The following is a 13,210-nucleotide window of genomic DNA, read 5'->3' as shown; positions in this document are numbered from 1 at the left end:
AGGGTATGTTTAAACCCTCCTCGAGGATTTAGGGATCTAGTTGAACACCTCTAGACGGGCCGGACACGTCGTTCTCCTTTAGTTGGAGATTCTAGGCGTTGTCGGGTGCCTAGAGGTGATCTCCCTATTAGAGGAGAGAGTTGGAGCACACCAAGTGTTCGGTAAAATGTTAGTGTAGCTAAATACCACCTCAGTTATGTTTAATAGCTCAGTTAAATGCGTCAGAGGCATTTAAACCAGCACATTAGTTTAGTTCAGTGTTATGGGACTACGGTCCAATGGGTGGGCTCCCACAGTCGCCTCTAGGTTCAGATAACCTAGCTCTAGGTTCAGATAACCTAGAAACAGCATGTTATATCAGTTAGCTATAGATATCAGTATTTTATTTTCAGTGGCACTGTACTGGATTAGATATCCATTGGGTTGGACTCCCACAGTCGTCCCTAGGTTCAGATAGCCTAGACAACCCTGCTAAATTCGGGACTTGCAACCCCGGGTCTAGTAGGGATGCGCGCACCGACAGCATGTTTAGTATTTTCACCTATTATGTATTAGATTTCAAAACTCAAAATCAATTATGCTAGTTGAGTTTGTTTCTAGTGACAGATTTAGTTTCAGTTAGTTTAGCTTATGTTCAGTTCAGTGCTTTTATTGCTTGCTACGATATGATTCAGTGCTTATGCCATGCTTATGTGTTATGCTTTATTATTTCAATATACCATGACTTAGCAAGTTCAGTGCATAATTTCAAATAGCATGCTTTAAAAACCATATTACACCGAATGCATGTTTTTGTGAGGTAGATGGTTTCTTACTAAGCTTTAAGCTTACAGATTCTACTTTTCCTTATACTGCAGATAAAGGTAAAGGAAAGATGGACTAACAGAGGAAGCTGGAGGGCAATGCAAGGATGGTGTGTGTGGCAGGAACTGGAAATCAAAGATCTTTCGGGGACTTAAACATTCTAGCTTAGAATTATGAACTTTCAGTATTTCGCTTTTTATGCATTTTAAGTTGTTCAATGCTAGAAATTAAAGAACCATGCACTATAACAAGTTAGATTGCTAGTCATATGTTATTAGAGTGTTTATTATGCATTAGATAGTTGTAGTGTGAGGTTTTGGCACGAACCAGTGCTGAAATCAGAGTTTCAGTGCGAAATCAGACACCCCAATCGATCGGTGGATCGATTGGGGGTCCCAATCGATCAGCTGATCGATCGGACAACTTGCTCCGCGAACAGTAGGTTTCTGGATCGATCATCCGATCGATCCAGCAATTTCTGTCGCGAACAGAAGGTTCGGGGATCGATCCCTAGATCGATTGGTCAGTCTGGATCGATCAACCGATCGATCCAGAATATCGTCCCGAGCACAGTAGCGTGCTGGATCGATCACTGGATCGATCCAACTTATGCCCCGCGTACAGTAGCCGGCTGAATCGATCCCTGGATCGATCCGACGCTCCAATCGATCAACGGATCGATTGGGAGGCCTGATAACAGCCGGAGAACGTTTATTTCAGCTCCTTGACCGTAGGGGATGTAGTATATGTTAGGTATACTTTAGAGTACATCCTTCAGTACATGTAGAACCAGGAACAGTTATCAGTTAGCAACTAAAATTTACATTAGATCAGTCTTCCGCACAGTTAGCACAGCATAACTGTAGCGATCGGCCTTACAGCTTAGTACCTAGAAGGCGGGTCATTACAGAGTCACTGCTATTATTTGTGTGATCAAAGGAAAACCAACTATTAATTTGTCATAAAGCTAGGTAAAACCCCCTCTTACAAATATTTGAATTTGTCTATATCCACATTAACGTGGCATACAAAATTCATGGTGTTTGAGCTAATTTAAGGTTGACAAGATAATTAATGGGTAAGACCTTCCTCTTACAAATGTCTGAATTTGTATACGTCCACACTAATATGGCATACAAAATTCACGGTGTTTGAGGTGTTGGTGAATTTAAATGATATTATTTTGAGGAATCAATATTATTTTAAATTCTAAAGTTTTGACCAAATATTTGATCGAAGACAGACCAACTATTAATTTTATTTGTCATAAAGATATGTTGACAAGATAATAAAATTAATGGATAAAATCTCCTCTTACAAATGTTCGAATTTGTATACGTCCACACTAACGTGGCATACAAAATTCACGGGGATTTTGAGGTGTTGGTCTTGACTAAATATTTTTGTGATTCTTAGGATTTCAAATGTTTTTCAATCCCCTAGCTGTTATACTATAGAATAGACTTAGTAGTCCCAATTATAATGATTGGAAACAAAAACTTGGACACTAAGGTGGACTGTCCTTTCAGAACTAAGAACAATAAAGATGTATTTTATTCATTAGTTGTTGAAACATGATTAGTGGTGTTATCTACCGGTACCTGGTGTGTAGATACGGGAGCCATTGATCATGTCTGCAATTCATTGCAGCGGTTCCAGGAAATTCGACAACTATATGAAAGGGAAAATACCGTCTACATGGGCACTGCTGCAAAAGTAGCAGCTATTGCAGTGGGAGATATTTATCCTTTGATAGGAATAAAACATGGATTTTGAGAAATTGTCTTTACGTACCAAGTTTTAGAAAGAACTTGATTTCAGTTTCTAAAACTATTCAAAGAACTTGATATTCTGTCTCTTTTGATAACAAAGTTGTTATCAATAAAAATAGGGAAGTTATCTGTTCTGATATGTTGGTTGGTAATTTATATATTCTAAATCCAATAACTCCCACAATGCAACAAATGGAAATTAATAACACATTTTCTAACTTTAATAAGAGAAAGCAACCTTCAGAAATGAACCAATCATATCTTTGGCATATAAGGCTAGGTCATATTAACTTGATTAGGATTTAAAGAATAATAGCCGATGAACTTTTGGATTCATTGGTGGTGGAAATCTTTCTAACCTGCAAGTCTTACTTGGAAGGAAAAATGACCAAGAAGTTTTTTAAGTCTAAGGGGTATAGAGCCAAAGATGTGTAAGAATTGGTTCATTCTGATTTGTGTGGACCTTTGACTATCCAGGCAAGAGGTGGTTTCGAATATTTCATCGCTTTTATAGACAACTATTCAAGATACATTTACTTGATACGCCGCAAGTCTAAGTGCTTTGATGAGTTCAAAGAATACAAAGCTGATATGGAGAAACGTCAAGGTAAAAGTATCAAGACACTATGGTGAGATCGTAGTGGCGAGTACCTCTTAGGAGAGTTTAGGAGTCACTTATCATAAGTCAGAATTCAATCACAACTGTCTGCACCTGGTACACCCCAACAGAATGGTGTGACAGAACGAAGGAACATGACTCTTATGGAAATGGTTAGATCAATGATGAGTTATTCAGAATTACCAAATTCATTTTAGGGATATACTCTGGAAACGGAAGTGAACATAGTACCTTCTAAGTTAGAACCCTCTACTCCCATAGAATTGTAGAATGGACGTAAGCCTAGTCTGAAGCATATTCGGATTTGGGGTAGTCCAGCGCATGTGCTGAAGGGAAACACTGATAAGTTAGAATTATGAACAGGAGTTCACTTGTTTATGTTGGTGCAACCTTAGGTCAAGGTTGACCTGGTTGACCCGACTCGAGGTGACGTGACTCGAGTTGTATTTTGATGTTTGACTTGGAAAGATTGTCGGTGCAACCTTAGGTCAAGGTTGACCTAGTTGAATTGCATGTTGATGTTTGACACTCGTGGAAGAATTGTATTCTTGATATGGGACAAGAATAGATGTTTGGGAGATTATTGGTGCAACCATAGGTCAAGGTTGACCTAGTTGACCTGATTCGGGAAAAAGTCCAAGTATGGAGACTTGGCAACGGAAAAGTCCAAGCAGGGAGCTTGGCACTGGAAAAGTCCAAGTAGGGAGACTTGGCACTGGAAAAGTCCAAGCAGGGAGCTTGGCACGCGAAAAGTCCAAGTATGGAGACTTGGCACGGGAAAAGTCCAAGTATGGAGACTTGGCACTGGAAAAGTCCAAGTATGGAGACTTGGCACGGAAAAGTCCTAACTGGGATGTTAGGCAGCTGGAAAGTCCTGGTGAGTGAAGCCAGGCAGTGGGAAAGTCCTAACTGGGATGTTAGGCAGTTGGAAAGTCCTGGTGAGTGAAGCCAGGCAGTGAGAAAGTCCTAACTGGGATGTTAGGCAGTGTGGAAAGTCCTGGTGAGTGAAGCCGGGCAAGGGAAAATCCAGATAGATCAAGGATGATCGGACATCTGGTGTTGAGGAAAGTCCAAGTAGGTCAAAGGGATTGACCGGACACTTGGCGAGGAATTCTAGCAGGTCAAGGGAGTGACCAGATGCTAAGGATGAAGTACCAATAGGTCAAGGTTGACCAGATATTGGTTTGGAAGGTTTGGGACTTGGTTTGGGCAAAAACCAAGCTCTGGATCGGTCGTGGACCGATCCAGTGATACTGGGTTATCTCATCGGTCCGGTGACCGATCGGATAACAAACAGTATGCTACTGGTTGTTATCTGATCGGTCCGTCCGAGAGAGCTGGGATCGGTCCGGGGACCGATCAGATTCCACACAGAGAGTTGGGCAACTCTCTGTGAAGCCTTCTGATCGGTCCCCACGACCGATCAGGCAAGCCCCAGACCGATCAGGCTGAAGCCTGATCGGTCCAGGTTCTAGCCGTTGCTACGCAACGGCTAGTTCTCTGCTCTTCTTCTTCACAGGTATAAAAGAGGGCTACAGGACTTCGGTGAAGGTCTCTCCTTTAGCTACTCCTTCTTCCTTCTGGAAGTTCTCTCCTGCCTGAAGCTTCTGCTTCTTCTTGCTGAGCTTTGTTGAGCTCGTTGGGTGCTAAAGCTTCGCGTGAGCTTCTTCCTGTTGCTGGTTTTCTAGCTAGGCTTGGATCCGAGAAGCTGCTGCTTCACCAGGGTTCCTGTTGACTTCAAGAAGACAAGCAAATGTTGTTTACATTTCTGTCCTTGTTTTCTTGTTCCAATTTGTGCTCCTATTGCTGTTGCAAAGATTGTGGTGAGGTTTCTCCACCCACAAGGAGTATCTATTAGCTGGATTTCCGGGGACTCATCCACCGACGGATTGGTAGGCTTCGTCCACCTTACGGACACGCCGAGGAGTAGGAGTTCATCTCCGAACCTCGTTATATGGTTTGTCTTTCTTCTCCTGTTTTCTTTCTACGTTGTATTTCCGCTGCACTAACCTAATCGTAGGAAGAAACGCGAAAGATTGGGGTCGGCTATTCACACCCCCCCTCTCTAGCCGTACGAAGGATCCTAACAAGTGGTATCAGAGCAAGGTTTGCTCTTCATCGGATTAACACCCGGGGAGCACGAGCTAGAGGATGGATCTACTCGGAGAAGATGTCACCATTCCACCCTTCTACGAATGCGGTGACTTCGCGTATTGGAAGGTAAGGATGAAGTACTTTCTTATGACTAACATAATGAATTGGTTTTGTGTACAAGAAGGGTTTTCCCCCCCGATGGATGAGGAAGGAAAATCTATCAAGAAGGAGAAGTGGACGAAAGAACAAATCCAACAATCCACAATCAACGACGAGGTAATGAAAATCCTTGAATTTTCATTACCTAGTGATATCTTGTGTAAGATAGGAGGATACAACAACGCCAAGGAGTTGTGGAACAACTTGGCCAAGTTTCATGAGGAGAGCTCCACTTCAAGTCATGAAGAGGAGTCAAGTGAGCCAAGTAGCTCACATCATGGAGGGAGCGAATTAGAAATTGAGAGTCACTCAACGTCTAAGGAAGAAGAGGAGGAGGTCTCTTCTTCAAGATCGGAGCAAGAAGAAGCATCTACCTCCGGAAGGGATGAGGAAGAGAGCCTTCATCCATCCTCAACTCTAGGTAACTCAAGCCATTTAGTTTCTAGTAAATTACATATAATGTGCTTTGAGTGTAGGGAATTTGGGCATTACAAAAGTAAGTGTCCAAAGAGGATTAAGAAGACTCCACCGGCGCCAAAGGTCAAGAAAGTCGGAGTCCCGACACGCAAAGGCAAAGAGCACGTGGTGTGCTTTCAATGCAAGCAACGGGGACACTATAGGAGCCAATGTCCGAAGGGGAGGAAACCTCACAAGGACAAGGGATGCACATCGATAGGGGGAGCTAAGGCAAACCCTAAGGTATCTTTTAAGGCTCATTCGTGCAATTCTAGTAGGATACATGCTAGTAATTTTATTGCATTAGTCAATAATGATAAGCATGTTAACACTAGAAATCAACACATGTGCTTAGGTGCTAAACATGTCAACCTAGATAGGGATACTACTAGGAATGCTAACCCTAGGATTAACACTTCTAAGGTTAAGGAAAACCTAGGTAGGAATCCTAAATCAACTAGACATATGCCTAGGAACACCTCAAGAAAGAATGATAAATTAAAACTTGAGGTTTTAGAGAAAGAAAATCAAGTCTTGAGGTCAAGACTTGACACTCTAGAAAAGGCCTTAAAGAATTTAGAGAAGTCATCTCTAGGGTCTAAGGGTCAAAAACCCAAGTCCAAGGACAAGAAAGGTTTGGGTCACAAACCTAAGTCCCAAGTGGTCAAGCCCACTTATCATAATGTTCCATTCGATTATGGAACAAAACCTAGGGCTAGGAAGACCATTACCAAGGTTACAAGGGGAGTCACCCCTATAGTTGACCTTGATGAGGCCCAAATGACCAAGGCTTCAAAGCCTAAGAGGGTCATTAGGAGGGTTGCTAGGGAAGTCATCCCTAGTGAATATTTAGTGAACCCAATGAGCTCAAATAGGTATTGGGTTCCTAGGAGCATCTTCTCTACCCCATAAATGGGTTAGAGAGTGTCAACTCCAATAAGAAGGGTAGTTAACCCAACTTTGAGGAAATTGACACTCAAGGAGCATTTTCAAGGTTTTGTGAACCTTTGAGAATGAAAAGGAATTATCATTTACTCCTTGAAGAGTAAATTGTGCCATATTTGGAAAATATCGATTTTAATCTTATTTGGCACAATTTAAGAAAACCTAGAGGAATACCATAATTGGGATTTTGGTTTTCTCTTAGGGATATATGGGCAATCTAGGGTTAGATTTTAAGTTAGCTAAGGCTAAGGATACTTAGATAGGGAATTTAGGTATTTTATTTGTGCTAACTTGCCATGATTGGTTGCCATATGCCATGCCATGACATCATATTTATTTTATTATCATTTGAAATGTCATGATAATGCTTAGGCTAGTTTTTATGTCATGTTTATTTAAGTTTCAAACTTTATGCCATGACATCATGACATTGTCACATGTTTTCATTTATGATATCATTATATGCCATGTCATCATCTCTTGCATTATAATCAATGAAATTGATTTAAGGACAAACATATAATTTGATATTGAGATCAAATTGGTGTTTAGAAAATGCATGAGAACTTAGCCTAAGTTGACCTTAATTCATATCTCACATCAAATTGACTTGAATGTGGTTTGATACACCTTAGATGTGTGTGAGATATTAGGATCATGAATTAGGATCAAGGTGCATAGTTCTTGTACCTAGATGAGCCTAATTCAAGAAATGGAGGATCATAGGGAAAGCTTGTGTACAAGTCATGTACATTTAGCCCTAAGATTATGGTCCTAAATTCAAATGGTTTTAAAAGCATTTTAAAATTGATTTGAAAAACCTTGATGAAGCTTTCCTAGTGATAGCATTCATCATTGAACATTGTGATACAAAGTTGAGTTAAACTTGAACTATTTCAAAGTTTTTGAACTTTGTATCAAGATTGAAAAATGAAAGTTATCTTCATAGAAAACTATTTTTCCATGATAGTATATGTTATGAGGAATGTATCCTCAAAATTTTACGATTTTTGGAATTTTCTGGAATTTATTAGGAGTTTCTGAATTTCCGGAGAAGGGAAATCAGAAATCTCTGATTTCAGAGTATGGATCGGTCACCGGACTGATCCAGGGAAGTCCTGATCGGTCTGGTGACCGATCAGTGACGATCCAGAAAGCGTGGATCGGTCTGGGGACCGATCCAGGGGGTTTCTGATCGGTCCAGGGACCGATCAGTGCGTGCCAATCTCTGATTTTTCAGCTGTTGTCTGAAATTTCAGTTATGAAAGTGGTGTTTTTGGATTTCTAAAGGTTTGGAACTCTCAAAGACATTGTTGGTGCAATGGTCAAAGGGGGAGTTGACCTTTAGGGGGAGTTTTACCTAATTGTCAAGGGGGAGTTGACTTTTAGGGGGAGTTTTTACTCCTTAAGACTTTTGAGGATTAGTGATATGGGATTATCACTAAGTTGATTGTTGAGTTTAGTATAAAGGGGGAAATTAAGAGTTTCAATGAAAGGTATGAGACTTTCATTAGGAAGAAACTCTTGACCTTGATACCCTCCTTTTTCTTTTTGATGTGTGTCAAAAAGGGGAGAGTGTTCATTGGAGAATTATTGGAGAACCCAAGTTAGGTTATCGGGTTAACCTAAGCTAGGGGAAGAATGTCAAGGAATGTTCAAGGAAGAACATTGGAATTCTTTTTGATGTGTGTCAAAAAGGGGGAGAATTATTGGAGAACCCAAGTTAGGTTATCGGGTTAACCTAAGGGGAGAATGTCCAAAGAATGTTCAAGGAAAGAACATTGGACATTGGAAGATGGTTGGAAAACCTAAGTTAGGTTATCGGGTTAACCTAACTTGATTATGGGTTTTGTCAAACATCAAAAAGGGGGAGATTGTTGGTGCAACCTTAGGTCAAGGTTGACCTGGTTGACCCGACTCGAGGTGACGTGACTCGAGTTGTATTTTGATGTTTGACTTGGAAAGATTGTCGGTGCAACCTTAGGTCAAGGTTGACCTTGTTGTAGACTGCCCTTTGGGCATTTAGAAACGCGAAAGATTGGGGCCTGGTGCTCTTCATTTCGGCTTAACAACCCAAAGAGCAAACAAGGATGGCTATGAAGGAAGGCTTTAGCACAAATCGACCACCCTACTTCGAAGGAGCAGATTTTCAATATTGGAAGGGCCGCATGGAGTATTACCTCAAGACCGACATTGCCATGTGGTTCTCAGTCAAGGAAGGTTTCACACCACCAAAGGATGAAGAAGGTAAGGAACTCGATTCGTCAAGATGGTCTACCGAACAACTCCGCAAAGCACAAGCCGATGCCAAGGCTATGGTCACCTTGCAATGTGGAATCGCCAAGGACCAACTCGTCAAGGTAGGTCCGTTCTCGAGTGCAAGAGACCTATGGAACAAACTCATCGAGCTCTAAGAGGGAACTCGAGATTCTCGGATTGCCAAGAGGGACCTATTCTTGAATCAACTCCAAAATCTAACTATGAAGGACAATGAAACGGTAAGTGAGCTTCATGGGAGATTCAAGGAGATCATCAACGGTCTACACTCTGTGGACGAACGAGTGGAGAATCGCGATCTCGTAAGGTATGCTCTAAAAGCTTTTCCTAGGAATGCCTTGTGGTCATCTATGGTAGATGCCTACAAGGTATCCAAGGATCTTTCCATTGTTAAATTAGATGAATTTTTCTGTGAGATGGAACTTCATGAGCTTGCTAACAAAGGTCAAAAAGAGAAGGGTATTGCTTTGTTTGCAGGACCAAAGAGCAAGGATGGAAGAAGGAAGAAGGAAAAGAAGAAAGAAAAGGAGATTTCCTCATCCACCTCTTCCTCAGAATCGGATGATGAAAGTGGATCATCATCAAGTGAGATGGCGAATTTCGTAAGAAGAATCATGAGAAGGAGCAGGAGATACAAAGGAAAAGGTAAACCTAGTGAACAAAATATTGACAAAACTAATGTTACGTGTTATGAGTGCAGCAAAAAGGGACACTATCGAAGTGAGTGTCCAAAACTTAAGAAGAAGGAGGAACGAGCCAAAAAGAAGGAGGAAAGAGCCAAGAAGAAGAAGGCTCTCAAGGCCACTTGGGATGAGTCCTCATCAAGCTCATCGGAGGAAGAAGAGAAGATGGAAAAGAGCACACGACAATTAGCACTTATGGCAAGGGAAGTTTCGGACTCCGGAAGTGAGGGAGATTCGAGCGACGCTTCAACCGCGGCTTCATCATCGTCGGATGATGAAGAGGTAACCTCTTCTCATATAGAAAAGTGTTATAAGACTATCACTCATTTATCTACATTGCTTAAAAAGTCAAAAACAGAAAATAAATTGTTAAAAGAAGAAGTAAAAACCTTAAGGACCCTTAGGGAAGATGAGGTCGATGACCTACATCTAGAAGTCCTTGAGGATGAGAACAAGGCGTTAAAGGGTGAGGTTGAGAAACTCAAGAAAATGCTTGAGAAATTCTCAACTAGCTCTAAGACTCTAGACATGATTCTAAATGCCCAAAGGGCAGTCTACAACAAGGCCGGGCTAGGATATCAACCCAAGGAGTCGAGTTTCATTTCTCTAATGTCTAGAACTCAACATAGTAGATCACATGTTTCTAGGGCTCATGGAACTAGGAAAGGTATGACCAAGGCATGGGTTCCTAGGTCTTTCGTTGTAGAAGCATTAGGTCCCAAGATTTGGGTACCTAAAACCTCTATCTTCCGTGTCTTGTAGGCATTGGTCGAGGGGGAGCATCTATCAACTTGGTTTGTTGATAGTGGATGCTCCAAGCACATGACCGGGGACAGATCACTGTTTTCTACCATTCAAAACAAAAATAGAGGTAATGTGTCATTTGGTAACAATGGTAGCCTTAAGGTTGTAGGAGTTGGAGACATTCATATATCCGAATGTCTCCATATCAAGAATGTCCTTCTAGTCAAGGGGATGACTTTTAATCTCCTAAGTATCAGTCAATTGTGTGATACGGGTTACACAATTGAATTTCATTCAAGTCAATGTTTGGTTAAACACATTGACACACTTGACACGGTACTAGTAGGCACAAGGGTTGATAATATTTATCAAGTATCGTTTAAAAGTGCTACTAATGCTTTGATTAAGTGTTTCATGTCGAAAGAAGAAGAGTCTTGGCTATAGCATAGAAGGTTGGCACATGTAAACATGAAGAACATCCGGAAGTTGGCCAACCAAGGATTAGTGCGAGACTTACCCAGCATCAAGTACCACAAGACCAAACTATGTGATGCATGTCAAAAGGGTAAGCAAACAAAAGGTGTTCATAAAGGTAAAAGCATTGTAAGTACATCTACTGCTTTAGATTTATTGCACATGGACCTATTTGATTGCAGTAGTGTAATATCATTGAATGGAAGTAGATATTGCTTGGTAATCGTTGATGATTTTACTAGATACACATGGACTTTCTTTTTGAAACATAAGGACCAAACTATAGATATTTTTATTTCCTTTTGTAGAAGAACTGAAAATGAAAAATCTACAACAATTAAAACCATTAGAAGTGATCATGGTGGGGAATTTCAAAATCATAGGTTTCTAGAGTTTTGTCAAGAAAAGGGATATAGGCATGAGTTCTCTACTCCAATGACCCCACAGCAAAATGGGGTTGTGGAGAGAAAGAACCGAGTCCTACAAGAGGCTGCACGAAGCATGCTCAATGAGTACTCACTACCGAGTTACTTATGGGCTGAAGCTGTAAATACAGCTTGCTATGTGCAAAACCGAATCCTGATACATAGGTTTTTAGGAAAGACTCCCCATGAACTTTGGTTTGGGAAACCGCCTACAATTAAACATCTTAGGGTGTTTGGTTGTAAGGTGTTTATCTTGAACACCAAGGATCATCTTGGGAAGTTCACGGCTAAGGCTGATCAAGGGATACTGGTCGGGTACTCTCTTACCAGCAAAGCCTATCGAGTCTACAACAATAGGACTAAATTGATTGAAGAGTCCTCTGATGTAGCTTTTGAAGAAATCCCTAACTTAAATGATCAACCAAGGGATATAGGAGAAATTCAATTTGAACTTAGAAATCTAAGTTTGAATGATCAAAATGAAGAACGAGTCGAAGTTGACTCTGATGTTGATGAGCAAAGGCAACAAAGAACTCAATCTGATCCTTTGCCTGATATTGAGTGCTTGTCTGTGCCGAGTGAGACCACTCATGAGGCACCGCCAACACCAAGGCAGTCTAGGTTAGCCACTAGTCATCCCCAAGATCAAATTGTGGGAGACATCCAACAAGGGGTTAGGACTAGGTCATTCTTTAGAAATGAATCTAATGAAGTCGCATTGATTTCAGAGATTGAACCAAAAATAGTTGATGAGGCATTGCACGATCCTGATTGGATCTTAGCTATGCAAGATGAGTTAGGTCAATTTGAAAGGAGCCAAGTGTGGGACTTAGTTCCTAGACCTAAGAAGACCACCATTATTGGAACTAAATGGGTCTTCAAAAACAAGTTAAATCAGAAGGGAGAAGTTGTAAGAAATAAGGCAAGACTTGTAGTCAAGGGCTATAGTCAAGTCGAAGGTCTCGATTATGATGAGACTTATGCTCCCGTGGCCCGATTAGAGTCCATTCGTTTGATGCTAGCTTTTGCTGCACATAGAGGTTTCAAGCTCTATCAAATGAACGTTAAATCGGCTTTCTTAAACGGTCTCATCAAAGAAGAGGTCTATGTTGAGCAACCACCGGGGTTTGTGAGTACCGAAGCTCCGAACCACGTATACAAGCTCAAGAAAGCTCTTTATGGGCTTAAACAAGCACCTCGAGCATGGTACGAAAGGTTGTCAACTTACCTATTAGAAAAGGGTTTTGTAAGAGGCCAAATAGACCCAACACTATTTCTACGAAGAGATAGTGAAAACATGTTTGTAGCCCAAGTATATGTCGATGACATAATTTGTGGCTCAAATAACAAGGGCTATTTGAATGAATTCATTTCTCACATGGAAAGTGAGTTTGAGATGAGTCTAGTAGGAGAGTTGACATTTTTCCTCGGACTTGAAATCAAACAAACTCGAGATGGAATTTATGTCCATCAGACAAAATACACTCAAGAGATGCTTAGAAAATTCAATATGAGTGACTCTAAGGAAGTGTCCACTCCAATGGCGACAAACACTCGCCTTGACAATGATGAGAGTGGAAAACCAATTGATCTAACGCAATATAGAAGCATGATTGGTAGTCTTCTATATCTCACAGCTAGTCGACCGGACATACTCTTTGTTGTGGGCATGTGCGCTAGGTATCAAGTCTGTGCCAAGGAATCTCACTTAATTGCAGTTAAGAGAATTCTGAGATATCTCAAAGGCACAATGAGAGT

Source organism: Zingiber officinale, chromosome 11B (genome assembly GCF_018446385.1).
Source record: "Zingiber officinale cultivar Zhangliang chromosome 11B, Zo_v1.1, whole genome shotgun sequence".
Classification (NCBI taxonomy): Eukaryota; Viridiplantae; Streptophyta; class Magnoliopsida; order Zingiberales; family Zingiberaceae; genus Zingiber; species Zingiber officinale.
The sequence above is the reverse complement of the archived record's forward strand: the minus strand, read 5'-3'. Positions refer to the sequence as shown.